Genomic DNA, 12,723 nt, shown 5'->3' with positions numbered 1-12,723 from the left:
TGTTGTATGCTGAGAAATACAAGCCTAGAAAAAAAGGACATTTCTAAATTGATCTTATTTTACATATGTATTTTTAAGTTGATAGTGCAAATAAATATCACAACTAAAGGGTTGGCCATTTAATCAACATTCCTAAAATTCATATACTCAATTTGGCCTTATAAATCTTTTCCAATTCTTTTAATAATGGTAAACATCTCCTTAAATTTGTGCTTGTACAATTTATAAAGTGGGTGACACAAACTGCCAAAGAGCTTTCTAATAAATTAAGGCAATATGTACTTAAGAACATTAGTAACTGCTGAAATTCACCTGAAGAAGTTGTAAAATAAGCTTATAGTCTGCGCCACGCAACCTCATACTAACTGTACAACGTCTTGAATTATCGGCCCTCTGCTATACTTCACACTCTGAATCCTGCCTCCCCAAATGACTGGACATGGTCAGGAGTCAGGTCTGATCTAGTCCAATCGTCTTTTTCTCCCAGCAGCCCTGGCCCCGGCTGGGTGCAGAGCAAGCCCCGTTCGATTAACGTTTCTGAGGCATTTGCAGTGGTTACTCCTGACACTTCGACAATCAGCAACCCAGGCAGCCTCAGCCATTTTGGATAATGAATGAATTTCTAATTAGGTGGTCAAATTTTGATTGCCAAGTAATTTAGAAATGCCAAAATGGCACATGTTTTTACTATCCTCATTATAGATCTCTTCTACCTTCTCATCTCACATTTATCTCAGCATATTTTACTTGTCCCCAAAATTCACCCTCCTGAGTAGATAATCTTCTCAAAAAAGGCCAAAAGAGGGAAACAGCAAGTTTTTGGTTTTTCAATTAGAAGGTACAGAAAAAAGATCCAAGTACATTTTTAAATCAAAATAAAACCATTTGATTTCCATCACTAAGCAAGATAAACCACATTCAGTACAAATCATCCTGTTAACATGAACACAAATTTTTTTTCATTTATCAATATTTTCTCAACTTACCAATGCTTGGTTCATTTGAATAATCTGTGATATTATTTCTTTAGAGACCAGAAGATCTAAGGACGTCTCCAAAAGAAAGAGGCAGAGAAAGAATACAGCTTAATAAACACCATACATGCTAAATACTGTTAAAAACTCCATGTAGTAATCTATGGGTTTGCCCCCATGTTTACCTAAGGAAGGGAAAAGAATTTTGTTAGCATTTTGGTCATTAGGAGAGCATCCAATTCTTTCTGCCTACATATGTTCCCACAACTCCAGGACAGAAATTAGACCTTCCAGAGAAATTCGTTGGTCCAAATGTTGCCAAGGATGAGTGACAGCATAAAAGCAGAAAGAATCTGGTGCTGAATATGGGATGTGCCTGGGACCTTATCCCAATCACATTACTTACTAACCATGCGATTCTGGGCAACTTACTCAGCCTCCCTGAGATTCATTTTTCACCTAAAATCTAGAAACAGAATTATCAGATAAAATATGGGACATCTAGATAAATTCAAGGTTTAGTTAAACAATGAATAATTTTTAGTATAAATGTCCTATGCACTACTAGTAAATTACATTCACAACATCACACAATTGTTCATATGAAATGCAAATTTAACTGGGCATCCTCTACTTTTATTTGCTAGGTCTGGCAACCCTACAAAGAAATAATCCGTGTTTGTGGCATTCAGATGAAGATTCAATAAGATAAGTCTTTATTTTCTAGAAACAGCACAAGTGAGCTTTTCAATTATTTTAAATCTTGATAGTGACATTAGTTTAATGAAGAATGCAAAGTTGCTATCTTCATTTTCCAAGTTAACAAAAAGATGGAAACTCAGCAATATGTCCAAAGTTACACAGTTGTAATGACAGAGCCAAGATTCAAGGAAAGCTGTTTAATAGTGAAGCCCAGAAACTTAGCTAACGTCTCCGACAGTGAGTTCTGAGACGTGAGCGGGCCTCAGAACCATCAAGAAGGCCTGTTAAAACACAGACTCCTGGGCCCCAAACCTGAGATTCTGACTCAGCAGCTCTGGGTAGGGCTTGACAATCTATACTTTCACACATTCCCAGGCACTGCTGAGGCTGTGGGTGCAGGGAGCACACTCTGAAAACCAGCCTTCAGTGGCAGTGCAGTGTAGCAACAGCAGCATTGGCCCCTATACAATGACAGCTACACGCCACCAAGCATCATGAGCCGCCAAAGAACCCAATGCTCCATTATGTCTTCCTGTTTCCTTAAAATTGCTATGAAGTAAAAGGTAATGTGTAACCCATAAGCATTATGACTTTTGTAAGGCCATGGAATGCCTTGCTCCCTTTCTCTTCTGACTCTAAAGTCTCTGGGGAATTTCTCTCTACCGTTGTCCCTGAAGAAGGTATAATTCCACAAAGGGAACCAGTAACTGGAACACCCACCACTTGAAAACAATCAAAACACTACTTTACTTAGTCTCTCACTGTCCCTGAAAAATGATTTCAGTGGGGAAAGTTTTTCTCTGGCCCCAGGATAAAGGCTCAGGTAAACCCATGACTTTTGTCCCCCTTTAGATACCAGACAGTCCTAATGTCACTTTAGCTCACACACACCACACACAATCGCACTTGAGAAATTAGACCAGCCAGCCCTCCACATTAGCCAATACTGCGCACTCATTTAAGACCCCATTTTCTCTCCTCGGGCCCCTGGACTGTCTCCAGACCGGCAGCCACTTGAGCAGCTGTGAAGGACAGAGCAGGGAAGCAGGAGCCCTCCAGGGCTTCCGTCACATTGGGTAGAAGGTCACAGGCAAGGTCTCACTTGAGCTGGCTTTGTCTAAGCAAGCTCTCTGCAGACATTTAAACCAACTTTCTCACACTCATGAAGCTCCTATGAACTCCATGAAAATTCCATCATGGGAACCTCTTTCCTACATGTGACATCATTCTAGTTTTTTCCATACCCTTGTGACTTCCTTCTTAGCCCCAGTCATTGGATGCCCCCTCCCTATGTTTGCTGCTTCAGTCCCTCTGCCCTTTTAAGCAGGCGTATTAGACCCCTGAGCCGGTTCTCCCTCCCACATGGCTCGCATCTGACAGACACTCTCCACAGACACACTTGCATGGCCTTGGCCCTGACAACTCTGGGAAGGAAGGCTGATCGCAAGGCAGCAGTGAGCCAGCCCTTCTTTCCCATCTGGATTTCCCAGGCTGGAGTCACACCCTGTCTTCAGTGGTTCCTAAAGGCAGCACCCAGCACATCACTATTTCTCTGAGTACACCTGTGCCTGCCAGTCTCACTGGGCTTCATAGAAAAAGGAGCATTCACAGCAACAATTCTCTCCAAAGAAACCTCCATAATTCCTCCCTCTTCTGCTCTCTCAACTTCTGAAGTGGGAGAGGGAGCTGAGTCATGGAGCCATTTCTTGACATTTCCTTTGAAAATCAGCTTTGAGCTGATTTGGCACCACCCTGTGGAATTTCACGTTTAACCTATCTCAGTGCTTAGTGGGTCTCTGTGTTTAAACAGTTACATAAAAGACATGCCAGGCCAGCTGGGTCTCCAATGAGAGGGCCAGGGCTTGGCGCTCTAAGGTGAGGGGTCCTATGCAAAGAACACTGAAGCAGAATGGGTCAAAGATACAAATACTTTGAAAGAGCCTACATTGAAAAGTCAGCAAGCAGACACCAGCCCAGGACCTAAGGCAATGCTGGCACCATGAACATGGAGACAGAATAAAAAATCAGAATCTGGACCAAAATGGAATTGTTATAAGAACAACTCAGGAATGAATGAGATTTGGGATATTTTCAGCCCGCATTGTTAGGGTTTTAGTACTTAAATGAGGTGGAATATTTGAGGCAGAGACCCTGGACTGCTTTCCTCTGTTTTCAATAATTTTCCAAACCAAGATAGTTCTGCCTCTGCCTGAGGCAGACACAATCAAATTGTCTAGAATTTGCAAGAAGCCCCATGAGATTTCTATAAACTATAGAACAGATGACAGATGCACTCCCAGCACCACCCACCTCCCTATAACAGGAGAGCAGCATCCCAACCCCAGAACCTGCCAGCCTTGGGAGGCCTGAATTCCTGACAGCCAACCTACTTGGAAAGAATAAGTTTACAGCTCATAATCATTCCCTTCTCATTGCTATATCAGTATTGGCTGGTTCTGCTCATTGGCACATACCTAAGGGCAGCACCCTTAGGTGTGTAGCCACCAGCAACCAGAACGGGTGTGTTCAGTTCGGGTGTGTTTTAGTAACAAATTCCTAATAGTGTTGGAAATGGAAATTGACTGCAGATCCCATGCGCAGTAACTGCTACACTGCATGTCCAGTGGTTTGACTTCTGGACCACTAAACAGGTGTTCCCCAGGAAAATAATGCTACATATTATGCCTTTTGACACCTAAGGCCACTATAGTTTTTGTGCTATTTAATGCAAGTCAAAGCAGGTGACTTTTGACAGACTTTGCAAACAGCAACTCCACAGTGCCTAGCAAACCATATGGCCTCAGCACACAAGACTGGGATCCTCAAAGCGTTCCACCCTCAGGAAGGAGTGGACTGGGAAGAGATCTACACACCATCAAAACAAAGAACAGACATATTTGCTTAAGGAACATATAGAACTTTAGAATATGGATGCCATAGTGCATAAGTAGAGCAGCAGATTAGAAATATAAAGAGAAATCAGTTAAGAGGAAAATAGACATTAAGCACGGATCAAGGATGACACCCAAATAAATACACAGATGCAAACCATAAAAGTGAGGTTAAAAGGAATGGAAGAGAGAATGAGGAGGTCCAACATGCTTGAAAGATCCAATCTTTTAAGAGATTAGGAGGGAAAAAATTGAGGAAATGGGAGGAAGGCAATATGGAAAGAGATAATAGCTGTGAATTTGGTAAAAGACAAAAATGTTAATTTTAAGAGTCTCAAATGAGTCCCAAACAGAATTAGTATAGCCAAATCTATACATCAACCCTCATGGTGAAATTACAAGAAACCAAAGACAAAAAGTGAAAAGGTTCCATTTAAAGTTGAGATAGTATTTTTATTTTACCGCCTGGCTTATTTTGCTTAGCATAATACTCTCCAGTTCTATCCATGCTGTTGTGAAGGATAGAGCTCCTTCGTTCTCTCTGCTGCATGGAATTCCATTGTGTGATATACCACAGTTTTTTGATCCATTCATTTACTGATGGGCACGTAGGTTACTTCCAACACGTGGCTATCGTAAATTGTGCTAGTATGAACATTGGGGTATGTAGGTTCTTTTGGATTGGTGTTTCAGGGTTTTTAGGATATAATCCTAGCAGTGGAATTCCTGAGTCAAAAGGTAGATCCATTTTAAGTTCTCTGAGAAAATTCCATACTGTAAGCCAGGCAGTAAAACACAAATACCATATGATCTCATCTTTAACAGGAACCTAAACAACAAAACAAACAAACAAGTAAAATATAAACAAAGACACTGAAATAAAGAACAGGCTGACAGTGACCAGAGGGGAGAGGGGAGGGAATTTCAGGGGAAAAGTGGAAGGATTCACAGGAACAAGTATAAAGGACACATGGACAGAAACTAGGAGGGGGTGAAAATGGGAGGGAGTGGGGGAGGGCTGTGGGAATTGGCTGGAATGGAAATAAAGGACAGAAAACTGTACCTAAACAACAATTAAATTTAAAAATTTTTTTTAAATTTTTAAAAAGTGAAAAGGCCAGGGTGAAACAATCGATTATTTATAAAGGAGCACTAATTAGACTGATAACAGAGTTCTCAACAGTAACCTGAGAACAGGATAATCTAATAACATCTTCCAAGTACAAAGGAAAAAGAGCCATCATTCCAAAATTTCAATGCAGCCAAACAACCATTAAGGAATGAGAATGATATAAGACCTTTTCAAACATAACTGAAGGAGGAAAATGTTCCATGTTCTTCCTTATTGATGATATAATAAAACTATAGCTCATAGCTTATTGAAATCAATAAAATTCTATTCCCTAAACCTTGCAGCCTTAAAAAATGCGTCTATAATTCTCTCCATCCATGCATAGTATCACCATCTATTAGAATCCAAAAAGCCACCATTAAATAGCTTTTGCTGACACAGTGACGATTTCGGCACTGAACAGGGTCTCTGATGGAAATCGCCCCTCTGTGCAGCATCGTGCAAAAAAGACAGGACCTAGGTGCTGAGTCAGGAAACCTGCATTCGAGTCCTAGCCCTGCCAGTAAATGGCTGTGTGACTTTGGACAATGTACACCAGCTCCTCGTGTACAAAAAGAGGTAAATTAGTTCCAACTCCACTCTCCATTACCCTGCAGTGTGCTCTGTACCTTCCTGACCATTGTGAATTGGCATCCACCGAGGGGCCCATGGAGTTATTTCACAGAATGTAATCTGGATAGCTTGACCAATCTCAAGCTATCTTTCATTGAAAGAACTCAAGACTAAAATCTACGTGCAATAAATAGAGACTGGTAGGCCAGAAAGTCTTTAAACCAACTTCTCACAAATTTTTTTTTAAAAACTTCAAAGTTCAAAACTCCCCACCCTCCCTCCCACACCCACACCAAAAAATCACAACACTTCTGGTTTTGACAGATTTCAGCTGAAGGGATGAACCAAGACTCCTGTGAGTCTGCGACTGCTATTCCCCTAGCACTGCCCCCACTAGCCTCTGTTCTTTCATCGAAAGACCTCAGCACTTTCTTTGTGGTTGAAGTTACCACTCTCCTACTTCCAACAGAGAAGGAAAAGATGATTTATCATCTTGCCTTTAATGACCACAAGAAATATTGAATTCTTCTGGCCCAAAAGAACACTTCCCACAGGGCATCATCTTAAATCTTAATTACAAGTTTATGTATTATTCAGGCATTGCTAGAAACTTAGCTTTGGGTTAGCATTATACCATTAGTCTTCATTTACTCTCCCTGATTCTCCTCTCACTTCCAAATGATGGTCATTCCGGTCCTGTTGCTTCTTTAATTACACTTCAGTTAGAATCACCTTTTTCCTTGAGAGCCTGACTTTCTCTGGCGGAATGCCCATGCTTTCTCTAACAAAAGGGCTTGACTGTCCTCTGGGCCCCTTGCTGACAAGAGTTAGGGATGCAAACAAGTTATTTATCACCCTCAGAAATCCAGCAGAAGTGATGTCTCATAGGAAAGAATCATCAGGTTAACACAAAGGCAATTCTCTTCTCGTGGTGCCTATGTGCATACCCACACAAGGCCAGTATCACACATACATACTCCCACACATAGGCACTTAGTCAAAGGATAAAATAATGCCAGTTTTTCACCAGTTGCTCAAGGATGCTATTGGCTTAATAAAAAGAAAAACTCTAAGATTTGAATAAGAGCAGGTAATACTTATCATGTGCTTTCTGCTGGGGGTGGGGGCGGTAATCTGACTGCACACCTGTGCCCTTTAGCTGTCTGCTGCTCCGTTCACATCTCCCCTGTATATTTCCAAAGCACATCATCCTCTGTGCACTGTGAGATCTTTGCGGATAAGCCATTTTCATGTTTTGATGTGTTAAAGTACAGTGAACAAACTCCCCACCCCCTCGCTCTCTCTCAGAAAGTCCTAAAATGAAAAGAATTCAGTTTGAAATCACTGCCACTCCTCACAGGACACAAAAAGGTCAACCTGATAGTCATAAATGATTTGTTTTATTTTGCTTGGTTTGTTTTGGTTGCATGCTAGGCCTTTGGCAGGACAGAAAATAGCCAAATATTTCTCAGTACAATTGTGGGAATCTATTGTTCCTAAAGCACCAGGAACATGCTAACAAAAGAGCTATTTGGTCCTTTTTTAGGGTATTTTTTCTTTATCAAAGTATGATTTAGGTACTATAAAGTGCACATTCTTAGCTGTACAGCTAGATGACTTTTTACTTATGTATGCAATCTAGGTAACTACCACCCAGATAAAGACATGCAACATTCCTATCTCTCTAGAAAATCCCGTTGTGCCTCTTCCCAGGCCAGTATCCACCTCAACAACAACCTCTGTTCTGACTTCATGGTCATCAGTCATATTTACCTGTCCTTACATGCATGCATGTGAAGTCACCCAGTATTGCACTTTTGTACCTGATTTCACCCATTCCACAGAATGTTTCCGAGATTTGTCCTTGCTACATTTCTACTGTTTCTAGTTTGGGGCTATTATGACTAAAGCTGTGAACAACAATCTTTTATATACTCTGTGATGGGTGAGTGCACTGAATTCACTTGGACATACACCTAGAAGCAGAACTGTTGGATCATAAGACAGGAGTATGTTTAGCTTTAATAGATATCAACAAATAGTCTGCCAAAGTGGTCGAACCACTCTACACTTTTGTCAGGAGTTCCAGTTGCTCTACGATCTCACCACCACTTTAAATGTAGCCACGCTACTAGGTTTGTACTACTCTCTCATTACGGTTTTAACTTGAGGGCTATGTCTTATTCTTACTGATTTATAGGTGTTTAATACCTACATATACTGGCTGTGAGTACTTTGTCAGATCTACAGATTAGATAAATATACACATATACAGAAATGTATGTGTTATGAAGATCTTCCCCCAATCTGTAGCTTGCCCACTCACTCTCCTAATTATATCTTTTGATGAATGTAGCTTCTTAATTTTAATAAAGTCCAATTTATCTTTTTCTTTCTTTTATGGCTTAGAACTCTTTGTGTCTTGTTTAGGAAATCTGGCCTACTCCACGGTCATTTTCCTTTGTTAGTACTTTTATTGTTTTACTATTCACATTCAGATCTATGATCCACCTTGAATTAATTTTTATGTATAGTATAAGGTCAAGGTGAAGATTCGTTTTTCCCAAATAGATACCACTTTATCCTGAACCATTTATTATAAACGATCTTTTATCCTCTGAATTGCAGTTGACACCTTTATGGCAAATCAAGCAACTGCCTATGTGCACATGTTTCTGGACTCTACCTGTTCCATAGCTCTATTGGTCTATGCTTGCACATAAATATTATTTCCATGGCATGGGATTAGCCTCTGCTGAGTGCAAATATTTACCTTCATATTTGCCCACTTCACATGTAACCCTCAGGGACTTTCACTGCATAGGATATGAACTGGTGTCTCTCACCTCCAAGCCCCTTTCCCTACTCAGCTTTCTGACGTTGTGCTTGGGACTCTGCAAATGTCCCTCCTGGGCCAGCAGCTCCCTGTAAGGTTCTGCTGAGAGAGATCACTGGAGGGAGAGTGCGACGCTGGTGGAACGACAGAGGATTTTGGCTTTCCTGTTCTCCCTTGCCCCAGCGATGGTTCTTTATAGAAGCCATAGCAATTGATTTTAGTAGCAGCTGGTTCCGTTTTGAGCTCTGCAGGGCAGGCACACTTGCATTTCCTCAGAGATACCGCCACCAGCCAGTCAGTTTCTCCTCTTCAAGTTCTTGGTCCAGCTCTGCAGTGCCCCAATTGCCCGTCTTCGGGGTCCTATTAACCTCATCTGCTTTCATTTTCCCTGGCTCTACAGGTGGCAGAAGCTTCCTGCAGTTCTGTCTCCGATGTTACATCACCAATCCTTTACTGCTTTTTATTTACTTCTTACCTCACTCATCCTTCACTGTCTTTCGGTTTTCCAATACCAATTCCCTGTGTTTCTTCTTTTATGTTAAAATATTTGGTGTCCTGCTGTTTGCCTGACTGGTCCCAGACTGACACACTCACTAACAGAGGGGACGAAATAGAATTGAGTGGGTTGGGAGAATGCACTCACTCTATCTCCTGGAACTGGAGCCCATGACCTCTGGCTTCTGCACACCTGCCCAGAGATGAACACCCACGCTCATCCTATGCCCATCCAGCTAAATGCAGCACCAGAAAACACGGAGGCATAAAGGCCTCTTTGAAAAGGGTGACATTTCCTGAGGGGCACTGAAGTTGCTAAAGTGAAAAACTTGTGTTTCAGGAGAGGATCATGTGGAAGGAAGTGAGGTCAGCACTGGAAAAAACATGCAAGGGCATACTCAGCATATGAAAGCCAAAAGCCCTCCCTTGTACAATAAAAAGAAACTTTTAGACAAATTAACACTTCCACTATTGTCCTTCCTATCACACTGTATCCTTTGGGGTATGTCTAAAGGATACCCTTCAGTAAAATACTTTGTAGTTACAGACTTTGGTCTGCAGAGACCTGGGGAGTGGTAGGACTAGAGAAGAATGGGGTCTACCCTGGCCCATCTTCCCTCGTCTGAAAAGCCTTCTGAGTGACCATTTATAAATAAATATTCTCTTGGCTTCCTTTTGAGAAAGCTCAGAAGACAATAATTGAAACAATAAATTATTTTAAAGTGAATATGATGGAGAGGAGAAATAAAAGAAAGATGAAAATAGTACTATTTTGACATTTCCAAATTATGTAGCAATCAATTACCTACATGTTTAGGATCTTATCCATTATGAAAAATAGTCCAGAGTTTACATGAATTGCTGCTTTGATAAAGCTGCTATCATAACTAAGCTGCATATACATTTTTAAACATTATATATATTTATTTTTAGAGGGGGGAAGGGAGGGAGAAAGAGAGGGAGAGAAATAGCAGTATGTGGTTGCCTCTCATGCACCCCCAACTGGGGACCTGACCTGCAACCCAGGCATGTGCCGGACTGAGCATTGAACCGGCAACCCTTTGGTTCACAGGCCAGCACTTAATCCACTGAGCCAGTCCACCCAGGGCTGAATATATATTTTTTAAATAAATATCCGCTGTGTCTCCAGAACTCAAAAAAATGAAAAAAGGTAAAATGATGACAAAAGAGTAGAAGATACAAATCATATGTATATACTTATACATACATATATTTTTCAAGAAAGAGGCAACAGAATAGATGAGGCAGAAGCAATTTCAGAAGAAAATGTTCCCAAGAAGAAAGTCTTGAGTCTGCAGTTCAAGATAATTAAATTAATAGAAAGTAGTTCCTACACCACAAAGAAATGAACTGATAAAGTCATTAGAAATAAAAAGAAAGTTCCAAAAGGTAGCCGTTACCTATATAATATACAAAACTCAGTGACTTTCTTATATACAAAAGGTAGCATGTCAGAAAATAGAATATTTTTAAATTCCAGATTTCTGGTTTAGATGTTCCCTCCCCAATCAGACATGCACTCAAACACATCACACTTTCATTAAAACGATAGTAAATCCACACTAATAAACATAAATCACAGCAATAGTGAATTAAGAACTATTTTTATCAGAAACGTGATGGCTTTCTGGAAGATAAAAAGCAGACTAGATCATAATGACAGATAAAGCAGAGCAGAGAAAAACAAACTCAAAGTAAGCACAGGATAAGCTTTAGGAGAGGCAAGGGTCATTCCTGCCAGAAAAGCTCCAGGCTCGGAACTGGCAGGAAAAGAAGCCAGAGGAGCTGGGAGGCAGCGTTTAAGGTAATTAAGTAATGGGTTGCCTTTGACGGCTGAGCCAAGCAGGCCATCCCAAGCCCGGTGTGTACAGAACAGCTGTCTGCAGCACCTGCCCTCAGCCAGAAAGCTGAGAACTACTTCCTAAGTCTAAACAAGCTTGACTGATCTATTATGGATGTTGGAGCCTGATCCGGCTCTTCTCAGGGGTGAAACTCACTGAAGCACACGTCTCCCCCACACCTACCTGTAAAGTCATCTTCGTTTGGCAATCATAGGGGGTCTTTACCAAAGGAAGGCCCACCTATGAAACAGCTCATACCCACTACCACAAAGCCCAGAGCCCACAAGCCTGTGCAAGGGATCCGTAGTGTGGGTGAACACACAAACATCAGTTGCCCATTTTAATCAGCATAAAATACATATACAATGAAGGATAATCGGTGGTTTGAAGCAATCAGTAGCCTCATGGAGATAGAATCAACTCAACAGAACTACTGAAGAAAACATTTGCCAGAGGCCATAAAATAAAACCTGAATAAATGGAGACATAAGCCATGCTAATGGAAAAAAGGGGAATATTGCAGACCCTCAACTTTCCCCCGTATAAAACTCGTGCACCCCAAATACAAACCCAACAAGACTTCTCATGAAACACATATTTTAGAAAATGGATTCCAAAATTCATAGAAGAGTAAATGTGCAAGAACAGCCCAGTCAATTTTGAAAAAATAACAAAAGAGAAATTTCCTATCAAATGTCAAAATGTACCATAAAGATTTAGTAATTAAAACAGTATGGTATTTGAAATGGATAAATACATAAAAAGAAGCATAGGTAGTTGTGAATTTAGCATATGGTAAAGGTAACATTTTGAATAGAAAGAAAAGGACAAACTACTAAATAAATGCTATGGGAAAGTGAAGTCATCACTTAAGGAAAAGAGTTAGGCTGATTTTTTAAAGATTTTATTTCTTTATTTTTAGAGAAGGGAAAGGAGGGAGGAAGAGGGAGAGAAACATCAATGCATGGCTGCCTTTTGTGTACCCCCCTACTGGGAATCTAGCCTGCAAGCCAGGAATGTGCCCTGACTGGGAATTGAACTGGCAACCCCTTGGTTTGCAGGCCAGTGCTCAATCCACTGAGCCTCACTAGCCAGGGCCAAGCTGCTTTTTCTATAACTTGTAGCATAAATTCCAAAGGGATCAAAAATTTAAATGTAAATAATAAAAGCAGAAAATTACTATAAGAAAATGAATAAATAATTTAATCATCTCAAGGTATGAGTAGTCTTTCTGAGCATAGCAGAAAAGTAAGTAAGGATTACTATTCATTTGGCCACA

The sequence above is a fragment of the Sturnira hondurensis genome, unplaced genomic scaffold (assembly GCF_014824575.4).
Source record: "Sturnira hondurensis isolate 20B ecotype Veracruz unplaced genomic scaffold, ASM1482457v3 Scaffold0021354, whole genome shotgun sequence".
NCBI classification, from domain to species: domain Eukaryota; kingdom Metazoa; phylum Chordata; class Mammalia; order Chiroptera; family Phyllostomidae; genus Sturnira; species Sturnira hondurensis.
Note: the sequence above shows the minus strand (reverse complement) of the source record.